This window comes from Leopardus geoffroyi, chromosome E3 (genome assembly GCF_018350155.1).
Source record: "Leopardus geoffroyi isolate Oge1 chromosome E3, O.geoffroyi_Oge1_pat1.0, whole genome shotgun sequence".
Classification (NCBI taxonomy): domain Eukaryota; kingdom Metazoa; phylum Chordata; class Mammalia; order Carnivora; family Felidae; genus Leopardus; species Leopardus geoffroyi.
Genome location: NC_059340.1, coordinates 13391101 through 13414965, shown reverse-complemented (window position 1 = coordinate 13414965; position 23865 = coordinate 13391101). Strand labels below are relative to the sequence as shown.

The 23865-nt window shown below is 42.0% G+C and overlaps 1 protein-coding gene and 1 long non-coding RNA gene across 8 annotated transcripts in view; one reads left to right on the top strand and one right to left on the bottom strand.

Annotated features, from left to right (window-relative positions):
• AUTS2 (activator of transcription and developmental regulator AUTS2) overlaps positions 1-23865 on the bottom strand; it is a 1121759-nt gene that overhangs the window by 375113 nt on the left and 722781 nt on the right. The gene's annotated exons all lie outside the window — the stretch shown is intronic.
• On the top strand, positions 6457-13893 carry LOC123589406. Its single transcript, XR_006708309.1, has 3 exons — positions 6457-6811; positions 6939-7071; positions 10095-13893. It is a non-coding gene; the product is annotated as an uncharacterized LOC123589406 (long non-coding RNA).

Genomic DNA, 23865 nt, shown 5'->3' with positions numbered 1-23865 from the left:
AAATAAAGAGACAGATAAAAGAGGGGGCATCCATATTTAGGAAGGCATGGAGCAATGGAGCCCAAGGCAGAAGGAGAACGTGGAGTATCACGGAAACCAAAAGAAAAAGAGGGTTTCAAGATGGAGGGATGGCCAACAGGGTTCTGTGTGACCTAAAGGTCATGGGGAAAGGGACCGGGGAAGTTACCAGGCTTGGCAAATACGATGACGCCATGAACCACAAAGAGAAATTTCAGCAAACTAATAAAGGTAGACTCACGAGTGCAAGAAGAAGTTAGGTGGGAGTGGGTGGGAAAAGAAGTACCAACCACGAGAACAAACTGTGCTTCCAAAAGACTTGACAGTGAAGGAAATGAGAATAGAATGGTACCTCAAGGGGCAGCAGGAGCCAAGCAATTTTTTCAAAGCATGAACTCTTGAGTCTTTCTGGAAGTTGAAGAACGGAAATGAAGAGAGTCAAAAGCCAGGTTCTGGAGGAGGAGGGAGGAAATGGAAGAGGGCACACAAATGGAGGTGCCCACCTTAGAGAAAGGAGTGGATACTTCCTTATTTAGGTGAATGGGAGGAGGAAATGGAAACACTGGTCAAATCTGAGGAGGGGCCTAGGAATATTGAGATCAGTCATCCTACAGATAAGTTGGAAGGGACTTGATAATGATGTTTGCATCTATAAAGAATTTGAGGGTTGGTGAAATGATAAGAGAGAGACAAAATAAAGAAGGGAATAGGAGTTATTATAGAAGCTAATGCAATTGAAGTCAGTAAAAGACACAAGTGAAATCTTTCTCAACATGTAACATGTCAGACCCAGGAACCCTCGTTGGAAGTTGGAAAATTTTTCTTTAGAGATATTTAAAAACATAACTGAATTCATGTCCAGTCAGCATATGATATTTCAGAGATTAAACATCTGGAAAAGGCAAATCCATACAGATTGAAAGTACATGAGTGGTTGCCAGGGGCTGGAGGCAGGAAGGCATGGGTATGGGGTTTCTTCTCGGTGTGATGAAAACGTTCTGGAATTAGACAGTGGTGTTGGTTGTGTGAGATACTAAATGTCTGCGAATATACTAACAATCAGTGAACTGTAGACGTTAAAAGGGTGAGCTTTATGCGATTGTATCTTGATAAAGCCTTTCTATTTAAAACAAATTAAGTCATTTAAAAACAAAATATTATTTCAGAGGCAGACCTGTCAATAGATATGGAAACATACTAAATGATGTTTTCCTTACATCCCGAAAACCCTCTTGGTTTTCTTTCTTGCAAGGAGCTCTCAGGGCCCCTCAAAGCAGCTAAGACATCATGACTTATTTCAGGAAAATGCTCCGGGAAGGATGTACCAGTATTTGTCCCAGGCAGTAGTTAAGACCGAAGGAAATGCTCAGCTTCTCAAGTATTGTGTTCCTAATCAGTGCTCCCCTAACCAAAGTCCACGGACTGATTGCATCCAAACCGTGTGGAGAACATTTCAAAAGTACAAATGCCCAGGCCCCACGAAAGGTCTCCTAACCTACGGTGTCTGGAGACAGGGCACGCACCCGAGTCTGTATTTGCGTGAAACTTTCTATGTTGGCAAACTGCTGTGTCATCACCAACCACACTGTTGAGTAGAAGCATGAGCAAACAGCGTAACCAGCAGAATGGTGGCTGGGCCACTGTAGGGTGTGATGAGCCCATGTCTCTGATGGTCACCATGGTATGCCAGGCTCTCAGGCAACTTTTCTAAACACTGACTGCTACTGCTCATATTCCTAACCGTCTCCCCCTCGGTCTTTACAGTTTCGAAGGTCCTCGATCCCCTGAGGACATCTTCTAGTTTGCTTTAAGGAAATTAATTCTGTGGCAAGACAGAATGCAGATCCTCTGGCATGCAGACCAGGCTGTGCTAATACTGGCTGGGTTGTCTGGCAGAAATGAAAACGAAATAATACAATATTGCCACCCAGTTTTAATTTAATTGGCAAGCCATACTCAAAGGCCAGAGTTGTGGTTTCTTGGAAATCAAGAAGATAAAAGAAAAGTCAACAACGAACGAGCATCTTCCTTTCTTCATTCCTTCTGCATTTACCAGGAAACCAGCACTCTGCGAAGCCCAGATAAGGCATGACACCTGTCCTCGAGAACACAGCGCAGGGGGGGGAAGTGGAAAGTGGCTGGTGCGTAAGTGCAGGGGCGTCAGTCTTGCGAGCGGTCTGCACAAGGAGAGTGCGGGGACACAGGCTGCACGTCGGGAGGAAAACGCACACCGCTCCGAAAGAAGACTGGCTTTATGACAACCTGAACCAAACGCTTCCTCCTGCCGGGTCTCTGGAACTCAGGAAATGGTGTCGACTGTAACCAGGGCTGTGCCAATCTCTCCCGCCGCCTATCTGTGGAGCCGCACATCCACCTTTCCTGTGGGGAAGGACCCAGGCTGTGATATCCGGACCCTGTGTGCTCTGCCCAGGACCTGACTGATACCTCACTCTTCCCCTGCAGCCCACCGTGGAAATGAAGAGCTTCTCTTCATGAGAACAGCCAGGGGTCTCTACTCAGAGGCCTATGTGTCCACTAGCCAACACCACAAGCAAGCTCTAGGTCCCTCTCAAGCTCATATTAGTAGGCGAAGGAGAGCGCCTCTGACATTCTCCAGTGACGGCCCCAGGAGCAGGTTTTTGCCAGCGGTGAGCACCAAGGCATAAAGGAAAGACCTCAAAGCTGAAGGCTCTTTTCCCTCCACAGACAGTCTCTTGGCACAGTCGGCCCCGTGCACAGCTGCCTGGAGCTGAGCTAGAATGGCAATCGTCGTCGTTCTGCGGTACGACAGGAGTGGTATTTTGCTGTAGGCCCAGCTTCTGTTAAGATGGCAGAAGGAGTGGCCTGTCATCCAGAATTACTTCTCAGATCCCAATTATATGTTTCAAAAATATCACCTATTAAGGCCCAGACACTTTGTTTGCTGGTTGCAGCCCTCTGAACAGGTTACCATGGATTTATGCTGGCATAATGGGCCTGCATGATGTATGTTCCCTGTCAGTGCTGAAACAACAGTCAGTGCGTCTGAGCAGGCCCACCTGCCAAGCAATATGTTCTCAATCCCTCAGGCAGAGCAGTGCATTGCTCGGCTAAGGAAATGTCCCCCCACTGAGCAAATGGCAGAGCCACGGAACACAGGCAACCGTGAGCGCATGCGCACAGAAGATCACAGACACACGGCAGGAGGGGCGATGGGGAGGGACAGTGAGGATGTTCCCGTCAAGCTTCACTTCACAGTGACAGGCAAACGATCTCACGGTTTTTCTTTCTTTCCTTTTTTTCCTTCTCTAATGAACTACCATAGGCTGCTAATCGCATACATCATTAACACAAGTGGCTGGAGGTTGGCTGTGGGATGGCAGGCAGATCGGTCGCTGAAGCCCAAAACGGGGAAGGGACGGGACTGAACGCTCAGGATCACGCAGAAGGGGCCTGTCTCGTGGTGCTTAGGTGTGCCGGTGGAGGACAAAGGCATAGTCTGATGGACCCCTCTTTGCGGGTGGGGGGGGGGGGGAGGCAGCACACCGCAGGTCACTAGAGTATGCAGCAGGTCCCCCGCACTGACTGATGGGAGAGCTCCCCACCACCCTGCTTCTGCTGGTCTCCCGGAGGTGCCCCTAGACAGAGAGGCGGGCTTTGCCTTTTCCCCTGGAAAAAGCAGACTTTTGTCAAGGCGGGCACCGGGGCTTCCGGCTGGGAGTGCTCCGGCTAATTAGGGATAGCATGAGGCCTGCACTGTGAAGAAACCCTCGGAGGCACAGGACAGACTCTGCTTTCAGCGGCTGGGAAGAGGGGAACGGGACATGCTCCTCTCTGGGTGGGGAAGGTCTCTGCAGATTATGTAATGAGGAACAATGAATGGCTTTCTCGCGGGCGGTGGAAGGACAGCGCTGTTCAAAGCAGTTAACACGTTTTTTACAAAGGCTACAATCTTACTTGGGATTTTAGGTCAGTCCTCTCTAACCTCTTTCAAGATCTCCAAACGGTTTTGTCAGGTCCTGAACCGCACGGAGTGGACGGTCACAACAGTTCTCGTCGAGGCCCACGACAGACTGCTCGCTTGTATTTTATATGGCTGTGCTGAGCACATGAGCTAGCACACAGGAGAACCACCTCCTCGCACCTGCCGATGGAGGGAGGAAGGCCAGCTCCCAGACAAAACAAGCAGCGGTTAGATTCCGGTTAAGCCGAACGATGAAGGATCATGCAGCCGCTGAAAATTATAGTTTGGTTCTCTAGTGAGGAACGTTTCAAAAGCACCAGAATGTATCAACAGGAAAAAAAGCAGGTAGAATTGGATCTCATTTAGGGACAAATGTATAGACTTCATAAATGTTTGTGTACGCTCACACACACACACACACACACACACACACACACACACACACAGAGGTCTGGAGGGATGCTTGAGAATTGGTATCTTCGGGCGAAGAGATTTCAAGTGGTTTTTACTTTCATTACTCTTCTGTACATTTTAATTTTTTTCAAATAAGGATGTGTCATTTTATGAAAATACGTCAGGTTATTTTAATAAAAATGTACGAGAACAACCATAATGCAGTGCAGCGAGACATTAGTGTTTTCAGAGGAGGGAAGAATCATGGTGTTCAGACAGAAAGGTCCCTTAGAAAAGGTGGTGTGAGCGGAACGGAGGCTGATGAGTTCTGGGTAGGGATGGTAGTGCACAGTGCGTCCAGGTGAGAAACAGAGAGAGCAACCACAGAGGGACAGAAAATGGGGGACATGTTAAAGGCAGCGGCCAAGAATGCACCGTGGCTACCGTTCGAGCAGGTACCTATTTGTGGAGACATAATAAGATTTGAGGGAGGTGGGAGCCTTTTATAATAGTCTTTACTGCCAGAAAGTCTAAAGACTTTTATAATAGTCTTTACTGCCAGATAGAGGAGTTTCCATTTAATTTGTAAGGCAAACAAGACCCAAAGAAAAGAGCACGTAAGTGAGTGCGTGTGTATTTGAGAAGCCGTTGATATAGGAGACATGTTTTAGGAGAAAAAAAATCAAGCAGTGATGTATATGATCAGAGCTGAGGACAACGGGAGACAGACAAATGAATTAGAAAGCTACTGGAACATTCCAAGGAAGAAGTGAGGAAACAAGGAGATTCTGAACAGATAAAAGAAAAAAAACAATGTGTTAGAGTTTAGGGAATTAAAATTGGTTGACCTAGATGTTCAGCAAGAAGAGCCAAAGATGAGATTATAGCTACGTGGAGCTTAAGGTACTGCTGTGATTCACAAGGGAAGCTATGGGGCAATGGAGTCTGGATTGGGTGAGAACACTGGTCTGGGAAATCACTCTCAGGGCTCCATGTGCACGGATATGAGTAGAAAATATGCTCTATGAGTGAAAGCCTTAGCCTGTGGTTCAGTGCCATACTGCTCACTCACAAAACATTGCTGGGCATGTGGTAAGAACTCAAAGGTATTTACCGATGGAATGAAGAACTACTAACGTTGAAATGAATCGGTCAAGGAGAGTACAACATAAAGAGAAAGCCAAAGAGAACTGAAAACAGACCCTTGGGGTCAGTTAACAGGTGGGAGGAGGAGGAAGTTGACAGGACAAAGGGGAAAGAAGAAGAAGCTTTAAGATTATCGTCTTGCCACTTGGTGAAATTTGGTCCCTAATTTTCTTTGGACAATTTTCTAAAATGTTTGGGGTTTCAGCTTTTTTATATTTAGAAAAGGAGTGATGTTAATCTTGAAGGCTCCATGAGATCCAGAATTCAATGCATCATTCACTGTTGATTTTTAAAAATTTTTAAAAATGTTTATTTATTTTTGAGAGAGAGAGAGAGAGAGAGAGAGAGAGAGTGAGTGAGTGAATGGAGGTGAGCAGAGATAGAGAGGGAGACACAGAATCCGAAGCACGTTCCAGGCTCCGAGATCTGAGCACAGAGTCCGACGCGAGGCTCGCACTCACCAGCCGTGAGATCATGACCTGAGCCGAAGTTGGACGTTAACCAACTGAGCCGCTTAGGCGCCCCTATTTAATTCTTATTATTAAGAATTTGTGGAGGCACCTGGGAGGCTCAGTCGGGTAAGTGTCTGACTTTGGCTCAGGTCACGATCTCACGGCTGGTGAGTGTGAGCCCCGCGTCGGGCTCTGTGCTGACATCACGGAGCCCGGAGCTTGCTTCAGATTCTGTCTTTGTCTTTCCCTGCCCCTCATGCATTCACGCTTTCTCTCAAAAATAAGTAAACATTAAAAAAAATTTAAAAACCCAATTTGTGTCTGATTAAGCAGGAATATGCAAGTTTAGGGGCCCCTGGGTGGCTCAGTTGATTGAACATCCAACTCTTGATTTAGGCTCAGGTCATGATCTCACAGTTTCGTGAGATCTCATGGTTTGAGCCCCATGTCGGGCTTTGTGCTGACAGTCCAGAGTCTGCTTGGGATTCTTTCTGCCCCCTCTCTCTGCCCCTTCCCCCATGCACATGCACTCAGGCTTGCTCTCTCTCTCTCAAAATAAATAAACCTTAAAAAAACAAAGAATATGTAACTTTCCTGAAGGCCAAGAAATTTCTCTCCCTAAATTGCTTAATGCTATAACTTTCTCAGGAATTGTTGCTCAATAAATCAGCTGATTTGACTTTGTCCTTTTTTGTACTGAAGTATAATCTGCAATAGTAGAAGGCACTGATCTCAAGTATACAGTTTGTTGAGTTTTGATAAATGTATGCAAGCGTAACCTGTCTTCCTGCCAACATGTAGGACGTTTGCATGTTGACTGGATTTTGATTCTTTCATGACTGCGTTACTGAAAACTCACGTGAGTTGTCCTTATTCCTCTTCTCTATCTTACCACTATCTTATTGGTAAAATAGTTATATAATCAGCCATTTTCGGATATAGAATTCTGATGTTTTTCTTAATGTTATTTCTTCTTCTTCTTTCAGTATTTTCCCCATGTAATAGGCCATAAATTCAAGTAAGATCCTTGGACCAGATCAAACATTATTTATGTAGGATCACTGCCAGATTTTTTTACTTAAAAGGGATTTCGTGAATCTGACAGTCTCACCGTAAGAGGTATTTATCCTATATTCTTTTATATTAGTGAATATTTGGTTATTATGAGAGAATACTTAATTCATTTTTTGCCAAAGATAAATGTGTTTGATAGCATATTTTTAAAAACAGGCTGTTATATTTCAGACTAGTTTTGAATATTTCTTCAGTTGGGTCATGGAGACTGTGGTTTTTGAATCATCTGGACCCAAACACCATTCAGCTGACTTTGGCTCCTCAGAGCAGGGTAAGGGGAGCTCTGCTTCCTCCTGTTTTTAATCAGATACAATTTGATATTTACCCATTTCTGACACCTGGCCCTGACAAAGTCCGTGGATGCCAGTTCAGGCGGGACCACATCTCTGATCTTGATGAGTCCTCTGGATGTGACAGCTCCCCCAAGCTCAAATGCTGTGGGGTCACTGTGACTCTGCTTTTCCCCACCTTACAAGAGGCAGGCTTCCCAGTCATAAACCCAAGCTGAGGACTAGAGCCCTCCCCTGAGATCACAACCATGGATGTGGGCCTGGCTTTGCCAGCGGAAAGGGGACTGCTTTTGTGGTTAGTGTCAGACGTCAATGCTAGGGGCTGGCTTCCAGGCAAAGTCTCCAACACTCAATCTCTACCAAAACAAAATCAGAACCAACACAAGCAACTGAAATTACCGAAGTCTGTCCTCCTGATGGTTAAACAAACAATTCTACCTGCAGTGAATTTTAAGTACTTTGGGTCTCTATATGAGCAAATATTCCACTATTTGCATTAACTTGGGTTGATCCTGGAGGCACATTAATCAGAAAAAGAGGAGAGATTGTCATTTGTGCCAAATACCCAAGCCCTTGCTTGAGTCCAATGCTACACTGAAACAGTGTAAGTTTTCTAGTGCTGGAGGCTGAACAGTTCCAATAAGACCGCACAGGAGAAGTCACGAAATCAAACAGTCAATGTAAATCTATCGAACCACTTCACTCTGAGATCAGTGTCAGTCCTGTTTCGAACACAGTCTGTCTAGACTCTGGAGAATCTGAAGTCTCAGAAGCTGAGCCCATTATCTCTTCAACCATGATCTAGTCTAAATATGTTTAACTCACAAGCCACTCTAACACAGCACAGTTATTTGCCCGTGGTACAACAGATAAATTGGGCAAAACCTCTTAGCTCTTGTCTTGTGTTGAGGAAAACAATACCATACAAGACCTAACAGTTTCAATGAAGGTCTCAGGCCATGTGAAGTAAACATAATGATACACCAAGACTGAAGGTGAAGAAATTAAGTGCATAGTGTAGGAATCCTCTCTACCTCATTGCTATGAAAGGATTTTCAGGCCTGTGTGTGGATACCCCCACTGATGGCATTTACTACTTTCCAAGGCTCTGTATAGCTGTGCATTTTATTCGAGCTGTCAGCACAGAGCTGGACACGGGGCTCGAACCCATAAAATGTGAGAGTGTGACCTGAACTGGAGTCGGACACTTAACTGACTGAGCCACCCAGGTGCCCCCTGTGCATTTTATTCTGAATTCAACTCTGCCCCTCTAGAACCTAGGCACATGGAGTGGCCTCACTTCTGGCCTCTGCAAGTGCAAATTAATTCTCACAGCTCTTCCATATGAGAGTTTGTTAGCTATCTGGCATCCAAGACCTAGCTGCACAATTGCAAAGATGGTTTAAGGCATGGTTTCTAGTCCAGGGTTACTACAAGGATAACAAATGTTATGTGGGAAATCTGGCTTATTCCCAGAATCTTAGGGTAAAAAAGTCATGAAATGCATAACAGCCATAGAAAAGGCAGTGCCAGTCCTACCAAGATTAGAAGTGATATGAATAAAATGGTACACGAAACAACGTTCTAACAAAACCACAAAGGTGGGCCCTCGTTAGTTTGCATAATGCTGAGATCGCAGTTTAAAATCTAGACGGTTTTTGCTCCATATATTTATTGTACCTTGTAACATTTGTCCTCCAAAGGTTTAATCTTGATACTTTACATTTGTATAGCACTTTAGAGCTTTCAAAGAATTTTACATGTAATTTTATATAATTTGATTTTAAAATTCAAAAGTGACATTAAGCTGTGGAAAATAAGCCTCTCGCCAACCATGCTGAGAATATGATGAGGCATGGAAGTGTAATCCACTCTCCTGAATGGATTCATGGTGTCCACAAGTTTGGGTTCTCAAGCAGAGCCCTGTCTGTCTCGTACTAGCTGTGCGACCTCAGTCGAATTTCTTAACCCCTCTAAGCCTCGTTTCCTCTTCTGAACATGCAGATAACATACTGGGGACCTCAGTGAATTCACCCACACCAAGAGCCGAGCCCAGCGCCTGCTACACAGGATGAATAAATGTCTGTGCTTAATGATCTTTTGTGTTCATCAGGGCTAGTGACAGATTTCTTTATGATAAAATGTTTTTATAATACATGACAGAAAAGTCTGGTAAAAGTATTTAAAGTATCGAGAGCTTAAAAGAAAGTTGTCACTTTAATAGTCTCAAAAATACTGTGATGGCCACGTCTGGGTATAAACACAGAAGAACTGAAAGCAGGACTTGGCTCTGTGTGGGGTGGCATTATTCACAATCCCTGCTAGGAGGAGGCAGCCCCAGGGTCCCCTGGAGGATGAATGGATACACAAAATGTAGCACACACAGAATGGAATACGACTTCGCCTTAAAAAGGAGGGAAATTCTGATACCTGCTAAACACAGACGAACCTTAAGGTCATTATGCTACGTGAAAAGAGCCAGTCACAAAAAGACAAATCCTATATGATTCCACTCACATGAGATACACAGAGCAGTCAAATTCATAGAGGAAAAAAGTAGAAATGGTGGTTGCAAGGGACTGGGGAGGAAGGAATGGGGAGTCATCGTTTAATGGAAATGGGAGTTTCAGTTTGGGAAAATGAAAAATGTTCTGGAGATGGACGATGGCCGCACAATGTCCTTAATGCCACTCAACTGTACACAACGCTTGTTAAAGTGGCATATTTTATATCACTACATTAAAATGGTAATTTTTGTTTTTTATTTTTTTGCCCCAGCAACAACAAATACTGCAATGGTATTCCAACAGACGTCAGGCTTCAGAGAAGTACGAGGCACACTCCCTGTACTCAAGGTACTTGATGCCTAGTGAGGAAGACAGAAAACAAACAACAAGTGTCCATCCAAAGTACTCCAACTAGGGCAATGAGCAAATAAATAAATAAGCATCCCTGACACAACAACTTGCCAATGACATTATCCAGTTGGTGGACATTAGCCAGATGTCTTGGGTCAGAATCGTGGACAAAGACCATCACCTGAAGTTCCACTCAACAACACTCAATAACAGCGCATGATTATTACATACTAAAAATCAAGAGGCTCCCAAAGACACTTAGTGACTGACAGCTTCATCTCCCAGGCTTTTTAAAGTTCATCATGCAAACACAGACAGTGTGAAACAGTTAGTCTAATTAAGCATTTTCCTTATCCTCCCCCAGCAGAACTGCATTTGAGATAAAGGATAATGGCACTAAATGAACAGGTTAATTAGAGACAGCATTTACCCCCGCAGGCCCTTCACTGGAAACACCATTTCACACCATTACATCACACAGGAGAGCCAGGCTCCAGGGACCAGCTCCTGAGACAGCCAGTGACCGGCAGAGAACGTAGCAAGTAGTAGAAAGGGAAATCATGTTGGCATACCCAGTGTGTGTGCTCAGCAAGGATGGCCCCCCATATTTCTCTAGGGCGTGAGCCCGCCAACTACAGCTGCAGGCCAAATCCACCCCGCGATCATTTTTTGTATAGCCCGTAAGGTTAGTCTCTGCATTTTTAAGGTGTTGTTTAAAAAAACAGAAAAAGAGAAAAGAAATCAAGAAAGAATGTATGGCAGAAACCTGCGCGGTCACAAAAGCTAGTATGTTCTCTCTGGCCCTTTACAGAAAAGGTTTGCCAAGCCATTGTCTCGGATGATAGGAATCAAGCTATGTGCTCGATACGAAAGGAAGGAGGGTAAAGAGAATTGCAAAATGTTCACATGGGAGATTTTTTTTTTTAAACTCCAACCCTGTCACCAGGTGCCATGCTACAAATATCTTAAGCTGATGCAGAGGTGTCCTTTTGTTAGGAACAAAGCTTTCTCTCTGTGGCTATCTAGGAAAAAAAGCAGCAGAAATCTGAGCAACTTATTAATTCAAACAACTTTTTTTTTTTTTAAATAAGAAAACACAAACTTGTCTCCTCCTCCCTTCTCACCTCCCTCTTTCTCCAACCTAGTCATTATTTCAAGTTTGAACGTGTTCTTGTGAAAATATTATGATTTAAGGTAGTGCCTGCTATCATTCCATTGGTTTTGGGGGTTTAGGACCAAGTTTTAAAATAGGTTACAAGTTGAAACTTGGCGGAGAGAAACAGACACTCAGGGTAGGCACCAATTGTATGTAATTTGAAAACAGCCGGTTTCGAATTTGCTAATTCATAAGAGCTCAGGAAAGAAGGCAAACCTCAACAACCTAACCTAACTGCAAAATACTTGCATTCTGAATATAGCCCAGTGCCCATTCAGAATCTGTCATTAATTCAGCCGATGTTTTTCTTCCCAGAATAATAAATACTTTCTTCAATTGAAATGTGGGATCATTACAAATAAAAATATTGCTATTGACCGGCTGTAAGTGGATTACATATTTACTTTGCTTTATTGGAAGGCCCATGAGGGGAATGACCATAACTTATGCCTTCTCTTGCATCCCATACGGCCCAGTTGGGCACAAAATTGGCACTTAAAAAAAATTCTTGTTGATGAAATAGTGAACAGCCAATACAAAGAATGAAAACCGGCAAATGAGACTCGCTCACTCTTGCCAGGTACACACATTTTAATATGGTTACTGGCAAAATGTGAAGTGTCTTGGCTCCCGAGAGAGACTCCAAAGTCCAGTGACCTTCAATGGAACTTCAACACAAAGTCAATCATCCTTCCAATAGCTCTGGTCTCTCATATCCATGCGATTTTGAGATGAAAAAGGTCTCCACTATAAATACATTCTTTGTTTCACAAATATTTCAACACTTAGGAGTATCAAATTAGTGTGGTATCTTTGAATAGATTCTCTTTCTGAAGGAGTGGAGCATGACAAGTGCTTCTGACTACAAGCTCACTGTCCAGAGAAAGTGTGTTCCACTCTAGATTACCAAGGAATTGTTGAACAAAGGTGCAGAGAGCATTAGGGCACCCCTAGTAGGAGGAGCTAGTGGGCTGGATGGATTTGGAACAGCTGTTCTCAGGGGCTGCTGTGCTGCTGGAGCCTTTCCACTGGATCAAAGATGGCCGTTTCCCGTTTGCAGAGTGTAACAATATGGAGTGTGTGTGCATGCACACATGTTATGCACACACTACATGACCTTGAAGCCAGGCCTGATCTTGGGAGACAGTCGTGTCCTTCTAGGGTTGCATGAGGATAAGGACTCAGTTATCCTAAGCTGAAAAGATCTCAAACTGACAGGAGACCTTGAATGCCTTATGTCTTTCACCTTCAGCTCATTATATGAATATGTTCTTAACAAGGATATCATTAGATTCCATTTATAATAAACAAACAAGGGAAGAAACATCATGCCTGTTGACAGGCCAGTCATCTCAACCCCAATAATGACTCCTCTTTTTGCTATTTTATAAAGTTAGTCCTTCCTGATCACTGATTTTCTTGCCCTTTGACTACACATCAAACTAACTGTTACTTACAAGCAATTGACTGCAAGTTTATTTAACAGCAAGATATCCCTTTAATTAACTGCCTTCTTTTTTATTGGAGTTGACAGGCAATACATTTGTAGCATTTCAAATGATTACATAAAGTCTTAGGTAGTTATATACCAATTGGTAAAGAAAAAACATTAATCCTAACAGATTTTGTGGTTAAGAAACCCCACAAGGATAAAAGATCTCAGTAATTTCACAGAACTTCAGATTGACTGTCATTATCTATTTATTTAGGTAGAAATTATTAAATTCAATAATTTAAAAAATCTGTTTTTTATCCCGTTTTGAAGGCAAAATTGTTCTTGAGACATTACTGGTCTTTCCCTTAGACTCTCTCTGCTTCAATGTAGAAATTATACTTCTGGGAACTTGAAGTAACCAAGAATGTACACCAAGATTTAAACCAAAATATATTTATCACTTCCCTGCCTAAAATTGATTTAAAAGTTGTAAATGACACTTCTTCATTTCAACAGGAGGAGAGAGGTAAGATAAAGCATGATATATTCACAGAAAATACATATACGTACACATTATACGGTCATTAGAAATGACACTGTAGAGTACTTATGGATGTAATGTTCAGTGAATAAAAGATGAATTCTAAACAGTGTATGCGATTCCAATTACGCTCACTACGTTTGAACAGAAAAAAGACTAGAAGGATATAAACAAAACCTGTACCAACTGTTATCAATGGAGGGAGAACTTGCAGGTGATTTTTTATTCTCTTCTTTGTGCCTTCCACATTTTACTTGTTTGTAAATTACTTCCATAATTTACTTGTTTGGTAATAAGAAAGAACTATATATTTTGGAAGTCTATTTGGGAAGAGGACTCTCCCGCAGGTCTTAATTAGATGCTATTCTAGACTCAGAGCCGTCCAGCAAACCACTCCCAAAAGTAGTCAAGTTCTTAACTAGAATGACTGCCCGCTGATTCCAGTTCCCCCTTCTTTAGATTACTGTGAGAGCAGAAGACAGAAAGAGAGTTTGGGAAAAATGCCTACTCCTGCATTTATAAACAAGTGAATTCTCAGTAGGAGGAAGAATCATTAAAACCAACCAAAAAAAAAAAAAAAAAAACCACCAAAAAAAAAAAAAAAAACAAAACCCACCACCACCCACCCTTGTTATCCAATACTCACATCGAAGAGGTTTTATATCCACACATTTTAAGAATCCAAGAGGGAGTCATAACCCAATTCAATTTAATTGGGTGCTCTCTTGACAGAATTGTTATTAATAAGGTTGTATTGTACAAACCTCCCTGAAATCCCAAACGCTGCTGACTACACCGCAGAAACATTTACCAGCCGGCACACAACAAGCGGTTGTGTCTGCTCTTCTGTCCTGCCCTCCCCCCTCCCGCAGACCCCTCAAGCCTTCTTCTCCCCCTTCTCCTTGGATTCTCAAATCAAAGAAAAAGCTTGTCTTGAGCAACCTCCATAAATTATTCACATGATATTACAGTGTATGTCAGCAATCTCACAGTGTTTAAAAAACTTAACTACAAGCCAATTAAAATGTAAACTGAGAAAGATGGATGGAGCAGGTTGCTCTGGTGTGAACTTGAGCGGCTCATAACAATATGCAGTACAACTTCCAGACCTGCTAATTTGACAGCTACTTTCATCAGCAGAGCCTCCCCCTCCCCCCATGACTTCTGCTTCTTCTTTTTAATGTAGTGCTTCTCCCAGGACAAATGGTTCCATATCTTTCCACATTCAGCAGATTAGTCCCCTGAGCCTTGCAACCAGCCCAAGCACTCAAAGTGGAAGTTATTAACAAGAGTTCATTTCTTTTCCTCTTTGTTTTTAGATATGTGTAATATGCCCCCCATTTTGTTTTGTTTTTTTTTTTTTTTTTTTTTTTTTTTACAGACTGCAGTTTAGAAGTAAAATAGTGTTTTTTAAAAAAAGAAAAAGCAGAAAAAGCAGGCAAAGGTGAAGTATGCAGTGAGGAAAGGCTGGGAAATCTGAAAGCTAGCCAAATGGAGATCACGATGCTCTAAAACTAGTCCCACTGTTTCTTTGTTTTTCCTACGATTCACTTCACACCAATGGGTCTATAAACCATAATTTACTTAATCTAGAAACAACTAAGAGACTAAATACAAGCAGTTCCTGCTCTGCTTTTGAGAGGGAGAGAAGACAAAAACTGTCTATTGAGACAAAAAGAGGAGTCCCTTGAAAAATCTACTAGCACATAATTCTCCATATCCCTCATCCTGGACCTCCTTTCCATTTCCCCTCTTTAAACATTATACAAAAAACCTCCATCTGCAATGAAACGAAAGCAGTCCTCGACCAGAGTGGCATCAGAACACGAGCCACATTATTAACATCTCTACACTGCCTACCTCTTCTTGGCAGAATATGAGTTTTCATTTCTCAAAACGGTATAGCTCAAATTTACGTCAGGGACATCTGATTCCTCTAAAAAAGGGCCTGAACGAGGAAAATTCAACAACTGAAAATTTGGTACCAACCTAATGGGATAATATTCCCCGTCAGTTTTATCCTTTTCAGTTTTGTACTAGACACAATTTGAACAGAAGACACAAATGGTCCTCAATCCTTATAGAGAATAAACTATACCTTAATCCTAGAGACATCTCTGACTTTGTGATAATTGGACATCACCTTAATTGGTCTACTCTCTATCATCTAGATATCTCAGGTCAATCAAAAAGTTCACAAATAAATGGTACTTGTTCAAATCAACATAACCGTAAGAAATGCTGGTACCTCTGATCCAACTACTAGGGTATCAATCGGCAACAAGGACATCAAATCCATGCCTCATAATTGATTAGCTAATCAATGAAAGAATTCATTACCTTGAAAAGGTGTATAACTATTGTAAATAACCACTGTATGTTGAAATCAGAGAGATAGATGTAATCAGAAATAAACAAATGCCTCATGGGTAGCTAATATAAATGGAAAGGAAATGAAGGAATTCCACTCTGACCAAACTTTGAAATTGGAGGTTAAAATTGGGGGAAAACTAGTCATGAACTCAAAGTTCATGAATTCCACACTAGATTGTCTATTAGTCAGAGAGGACTATGCACACTCCAATTATATCTCAAATGTTTTTGGTCAAATTCAGTTAAGCAGGGGCCTCCAAAAAGCTTACAAGTCAAAATAAAAGCAGATGGTTATCTGAGTAGAACATATAATCAATAAATTCATTCTACTATTTAATCCTGCTGAATTATTTACAACAGTGGCGTTCAATACTTACTGTGCATCAGAATCATGTGGAAAGATTTTTAAAACATACAGATACCTGAGCTACATCCCCAGATATTCGGATTCGATTTGCCAGGGCCAGGTATATTTAAATTTCTTCCAGATGACTCTAATTTAGTGCTGCCAAGGACTGGGAACAGATAATCTGATGGAGAACGGTAATAATCTCTGGCCATTACTTACAGTGGAAAATGACAATCCCATAGACTGGAAACAATAATAGGCTGACTTCAACTCCTTCTGAGCCTGTAAACTTCCTGAAAGCCTTCTATTCACATCTGTGCCTTGTTATTTTTCTCGGGGTTCTGTTGGAGTCTCTATCCATTCTTTCTATTGTATGCCTTACTTTTGGAAATTGGGCATCTGATCACGGAAACACAAATTAAAACCACAATGAAACACCACTTCATACCATTAGGATGACTATAATAAAAAAGACAACAATGAATGTGGGCAAGGATGTGGAGATATTGGACCCTTTACCCACTGCTGGGGGGATGTAGAATGATACAGACACTTTGGGAAACAGTCTGACAGTTACTCAAATTGTTAAACCGTATGACCCAGAAATTCCACTACTAAGTATATACCTACGAGAAATGAAAACATGCGTCCACACAAAACCTTGTATGAGTATTCATTGAGCATTGTTCTTAATAGTCAAAAAGTGTACTATTAATAGTGTTAATAAGTGTTCTTAATAGTCAAAAAATGTCCATCAAGTTATGAATGGACAAACACAATGTGGTATATCCATTCAATGGAATACTATTAGGCAATATAAAGAAATGAAGTATTGGAATATGCTACAGCCTGGATGAACACTAAAAACAAGTGAAGTCAGGGCCACATAGTGGCCACATAGTGCATGATCCATTTATGTGAAATGTCCAGAAGAGGCAAGTCTACATGGACAGAAAGCAGAGTAGTGGTTGGCTAAGCTCAGGGACAGGGAACGGGAAGGGGTAAGGACAAAGGTGATCTTTAAGGAGTGTAGCATTTTTATTTTGGGTGATGAAAAGATTCTAGACGTGATCGTGGTGATGAATGTAAAACTCAACGAATATACTAAAAATCACTGACATGTACGTTGTATGGTATGTGAACTATAGTTCAATAAAGCTGGAAAGAGAGAAAGAAAGAGAGAGAGGGAAGGGAAGACTTGGCAGTCCACCTAGCCTCCAGTCTCCTACTAAGGGCTGAGGCCTGTCTGGTCACTGTGCTTCCAAGGGGCTGGGCTACACTCCTGAACAGAGCCTAGTGATAAGATCATTTGATTCTAATTGTCCTCTGGGGTCTGGTTCCTGGTACCACCACACCCAGACTTCCTCATTATGATATCCTTTGGATGTCCAGTTGCCTCTTCGAAATGGCATGTCCACATGAGCCAAAGACTGGGGCTGTGTTCCGAAGGTAAACAGGGAGTCATCAAAGTCTGGTGAACGGCTGCAGAGAAGACACCTGGATTCTCATGACATCATTTAACTGACTGCCCTCATTATTTGTTCTCCCCAGTGGCCTAAGTGTGCCTTGTCTCAATGCTACTCCTCATGTACTAGCTTTAGATACTTCCTCCTTTCCTCCACATGGTATCAACTCCTGACAACCAGGCTCCATCCCATCATTCACAACCCTTCATCTCTACCTCTCCTCTTTTTTGGGGGCCATGCTTCTTCTGGTCTCCCATAGAGACCCTTGTCCTTGCCACCATCAGGCCTTCACCCGTACCACCAGGCCTGAACCTTCCCTCTCTTGGACACTCTCCAAGTTAAGCCTATTCTTCAAGGTCCAGTTTTAATCCCGTCTGTTCCATGAACCTCTTTTGCAAAATTATACACTAATTAGGGCAATAAATGGTATACTTTAAACAAACCCCAAACTCCTATCGTGAGCTTCGTCCCTCTGACTAAACTCTAATATTCCCTGGGAGCAGGAATAAAGTCACAAATGTCTCTTGACTCCACACAACGTCAAGGCGCTTGGCCAGCAGCAGATGTACTTACAGATTGACTGATAAAAGGAAACTCATTTTTATTTCCAAGGATTGATGTACAATCAATTTCTCTCGCATGTTCTCTCTCTGAAGTGGCTTCCCTTCCCATTCCAAGAAAGCCTGCTCTTTGTGCATTTCCTTTTCTCTAGGCTATATGCTATTACGGTAGAAATCACTCCCTTGGGAAAATTATTGATGGGCAGCTTCTAATTTTAAGCTACAGCTGAACTAAGAAACTGAATCGCAGCTGCATTACGGTTTCATTCTGCATGGAGCCCTAGTGATAAATATTTAACCAGAACAGCTTCCTTTTCCTTTGCTGCTATGTTCTCGTTTAATTATTTTAACAAACGGCTGTTCCAAACATTTACCACTCTTGTCAAACCCCTAACTACTCCTGGTGGATCATGTTTTTGCTGCCTTCTTACTAAGAAAGTATATGCCATCCCAATCACCTCCACACTTGGCTGGGCCCGTGGCTTTACCCATCCTTCTGGTCATGAGCACAGTCCCTCAAATCTTTCTCATTCTCCCCCAGTTTTCTCGGCACTTTCTCGGCCCCTTGAGGCTGGATGTGGCTTCCTCTGTGATAACTGCTAAAAGCAAATGCTGAGATGGGAATGCTGAGGTGAAGCTCCATCAGCCCGGGTCCTTGCGTATCAAGATGAACTGAGTGCCCTCCTGATCCGTGGTGATGTGTAGCACGAGTACATAACCTCTGTTGCGTTAACAGACTCAGATCTGAAGGCTGTCACTGTGGCATAATCTCATAAGTTATCGCACCCAGTGGCTCATTTGATCACTGTTTTTTCCTTCTGCTACCCAGGAAAACATGCCCATCCTTGCTTTGAAGCCAATGCTCTCTCTTCAGATTTTCTCTGAAGCCATATACCTTATCCCCTTCCTCTCTTGTGTCTTTAAAATAGCTCTTCCATACAGGAAAAACAGAAGAACCCCGCACCACTTACTGAGTGCCTTCTGAGTTCTAGGTACTTTTTGTATAGTGATTTTATTTAATCCTCACAAGTTTCCAAGAGGTGGTAATATTCATCTTGTTTTATATATGAGGAAACTGAGGCTCATAGAAGAACTTCTTCAAAATCAGTGTCTAGTAAGTGGTAGGCCTGAGATTTGATCCTTATTTAGATTCTGAAGCCTGAAATTTACCAATGACACAGATTCCCAGCCTCCCGACATACCCAATTCACCCTCATACACATCCGCTCTTTGACTTTGCTTCTCCTTGATGCCATGGTCCCCAAGTCATTGCCCATCACACTGAGCACACATTTGTGATCTCCACTTCTTTACCTGATGCTTCGTCCTCTTTCTGAACTATTCGAACCCAGCTTTCACTCTCATAATTCCACTGGAACAGTTCTTGCTAAAGGTCAGCAGCCTTCTAGCCAGCAAAGCCGGTGGCCTTAGCAAGATGCACATCTTTCTGTCCTATGGTACCAAAACTCTCTTCTTTTGTAAAACCACTCTTTACTAGATCTGAACTAATACCTCTATTTCCTCTGCCCCACGTTGCTCTTGCAGAAGCCACCAGTGAACATACCCAAGTCTGTATTTTCAATCAGTGATTTAATACATCAATATTTCAAATCCCAACTTTTGCCATTAGTGGCCAGCTAAGCTTCTCCACCTGAATGCCCCATAGGCATCTCAAAGTCAACATGTCCAAAGGGAACTGATTCCCCCTTAATCTCATCCTCACCTCAACCCTCTCCTTGCTCTGCACATCATCATCCACACAGTCTTCAGGGCAAGATGTACTGTCCGACACCTCCCATTTCTATCCATTCAATTGATCACTCAGATCTGTGAATTGCCACTCTTAAGTCTCTCTGAAATGTTCCCTCGTCTCCAATATCACTACTCTTGCCCTAGGTAGATGGCCTGAGGTCGTCTGCATCACCTCACTGAAATCCAAGTCTGATCTATCTGCAGTCTATAGGATTTGGAGCCCAATCTCCTTTCCTACTTTCTCTCTCACTGTTCCTTTCCAAACACCTCTATTCTGGACATGTAAGCAGGGCTGCCTAGTTCCCCAAATACCATGGCCTTCACTCGCCTTGCTCACACTGCCTGTCAATCCCCCTTTAGCTCTGGTGAACTACTCCTCATCCAACAGGATGGTCTTGTTGTTCAAAGTCACTTCTTCTAGGAAGACCTTCCTAACCTCACAGGAAGCTCTAGCTAGATCCTTCCTTATGTTCCTGTGTCAGCTTTCTTCATATTTCTAATACATTACTTAGAAAATGTTGTGGTATTTGCTTATGGATCTGTTGCTAAAAGAAGATGGTTTCACGCTGTGTTCAAGTGAGCTCCCCTGCCCTCCCAAAAGGATTCAGAGGCACAAAGGGCAGGTTTTTAGGTACCTTTCTCTTGTTTTTATAAATGAGGGGCTCACAAAAGCTTTGGTCTCAGAGATTTAACAGATGAAACAAAGTTGGAAAACCATTTCACTGGAACACAAGTCCCTCCGACAGAGCTGTCTTGCTAAACTTTGGAGTGCTAGAATATAGCATGATGACTGGGAGGTACCCAAAACATGCCTCCTAAATGAATGACTTGGCGGGAGATGCTGCTTACCATGGTCCTCTTCCATTTGAGCTTTTATTTGAAGTGTAGCATAAAAGTTAGTAACCCCTTTTCAGGTTGCCCTGGGAGACCAACAGCTCTCAGAAACAAATCTAGTCATTAAAACTATGACGGTTGTCATCAGAACAGCATTGCTTTAGAAGCATCTAGAGTATGAATTTTCTTAGCAGCTTTGGTTCATTACCAAAGTAGGCATTATCTTAAAATTGATCTTATCTGAAGGTTAAACACACTTAGTTCTTTGTCAGAACACTTAACTCTCCAATATGGTCAATTACCAGATAATAGTGTCCACTTTCTCATGTCTTACTACTTAAATGGTCTGATCAATAAATAAATACACACTGCATTATTAAGAGCTTGCTAATGTCAGACATGAATGGAAGGAGTCTATGAACTTCTAGTCTTTAAAAAAAATACCATTTAACTTTCCTGTCAATTGCAGGCACTATACAAGTCTCTATTGTGCCCATGGCCCTGAAATATAATTTTCTTTGAATCTTTGATCTGTAGTACACATGACACATGTAAATGTATGTATGGATTATTTTTCTTTTTATTTGTTCTGAGGTCGAGTGGCATTTTCTTTCTCTTACGAATAAAGGGACGTTTGACCAAATGTATTGGTTCCTCATCAAATGACAAAATATTTAAAGGCATCAAAAGAATGGTAGCTCTGAACCCTATAATCTAGCAGCGTTGAGAATGTTTGTATCCTGCTTGGTGAGGGAACTGACCCTCTCTGTAAAAAAAAAAAAGAAAAAAAAAGTAGTGGGAGATTCAGGGAAGAAAAGGAAGATTTGGGGGGAAAGAAACTGGATCCAGTAATTCTTTCCCCAAAAGTCCTTTCTTTTGTAGACAGTGTAGAAGGAATTTTTGTCACAGTTCCATGGTACCTGCAGAAAAAGAAGTAACGTTCTAACTACCTACAACAGTATCATTGCTAGAAGGAAATGAGTGTAAATTAAGCCAAATAAAGAATTTTAAACATTTATCATCAAGAAGTATCTAAACGAATCCAAGAATATCACATTTACTTAGAACTGGGTTGAACACTTTGGCCCAGTATTTATATGACCAGTTCTCCTTCTGCCTCTGATACTTGAATGCCTACAAACAGAGAGAGTTACTAAATGTTCTCAGTCCAGAAAGAGTCCTGTAGGAATGAATCCAGTCCACCTTCCACAGAGAAGGAAACAGAGAGAGACAGAAGTTAGCACCTGGCTGGCATCAGACAGGAAGAGGCAGTATCAGTTTGAGTCAACTGGGAAAAAAAAAAAAAAAAAAAAAAAAAAAGCTACTATTTACTGAATTTACTACTAGGTAGTAGACAGTGTAGAAACTAATCTCATTTTTTTTTTTTTCTGACATAAACAACTACAGTGGTTTCTCAGTGAGCCAGTCTTCTTCCTTCTTTCCTTATCAAAGTGATAAAGACAGTGGTCAATATGATTTCTGAAGGCATATGGTTATCACGAACTTGGCCATGCCCTTCTGTGAACCTTGCTGAAATAAGAAGAAAACAAATTTGTTAATCATTAAAATACACTGCAAGCCTATGGTGTGTAAGCTACTATACAAAACAGCCCGAGGACTGGTCTCGGGCTGAGAAGTTTATAATCTATTAAAGGAAGTAAGATGTAACCATAAAAAGATAACTTATAAGGTAGTTCATTGGCAAATTAGATGAACAGGCTACTGGGCTACTGGAGGACTAGCAGAGACCAAAGAATGAAGAGCTCAAGGAGGCTGGGGAAGTCTTGGAAGGTTTTCCAAAAAAGTGTAATTTGAGCTGTTTTTTTGTTTGTTTGTTTAAGTGTAAAATTCAGAGAAGCATAAAAGGATACAGTATACAGTACACAAGTAGCAATATATGTGGGAAACAGAGATGAAAAATCTCGAAAATGTAATTAATTATTTAAGTATCTGATGGGTGACAGAATAACAAATGGCAAATCACGATACTTGGCTATTTCATCTGCACAAATACCTCCATTTAAACAAAGAGTTCTTAAGACCGAATACTTGTTTTAGAGCAGTTAAAAAAGGAAGCTACCAATAAGTTCAAAATTTTTCATTCTTTTTGATATAGCAGCTCCATTTCTAAGAATATGTTCTGGGGAAATCCCAAACTCAGGAACATAAAAGATGAAAAACTGGACAAAACCTAACTGTCCATCATGGTGAATCTATGGAATGGATCAAAACAGATGCGGAACAAGAGTTAATAGGCTAAAAGAATACATTGTTCAAGAAAATGTCAAAGGGGAAACCGTGTATCCCATACGGTTACCATCTTTGTACTGACAAAATACAACCACGTAGCACGTACACACAGAGGGAAGAGCAGGAGGATCCGCATCCCAAAGCCTCTGTCTCTCTAGTTCCAAATGGGGCTAATGTCACCTCAGAGTACTGAGGTGATTTATCTTTCCTGCGGCACCTATGCCACGTCCGGTTTAATACCTGCCTCTTTGCCATCTAACAGCGGACACCTTTGTGGCCACCACCGCGGCTTATACTTGTCCACGGTTTAGTACCTTGTGTGGCTCTTGAAAAATGTTCTTTATGTACCTGCTGAATAAATGCTAAATGAATACAACCAGGAACTATATAGAGCATCTGTAATCCCAGTTACAGATACTCTGCATTTCTAGGGTTTAGGATTTGCCTATTTGAGGATGTACACTGTTGATATTTTCCTTCCTTAACAACAACAACAACAACAACAACAACAACAACAACAACAACAACCTTATTTCTGATTGAAAAAAAGAAAAACAAACAGAAAAAGACCTACTATCCTGCACATATAAAGATAAATATTCCAACTTCCTATAATGAATTTTTCTGGCTTGGAATATTGGAGAACATACTTAGTTTTTAAGACTGTGAGGAATGTTTTACTTTCCCTGGGAAGAAACATGTTAAAACTAGGTTCTACTAGTATTTCAGGATTCAAATGTCTTATCGGATGTGGAATCTGATGAATTGTGTTGTTCAATCTCTGCCCAGCCTTGCCTGCCAGGAAGGAGGTCTGGAAAGGGGGTCAAGGGAAAAATGGTGGAGAACGGAAAAGAACAGGAGGAAGGTGAAGGAGGAAGGAGGGATATTTGGGGACTGACTAGTTTTATCCCCCAGGCTGGTCTGGTTCTTGTTTTATAGGAACTACTTCACCATTCTTAATTGTCATCACTGTAA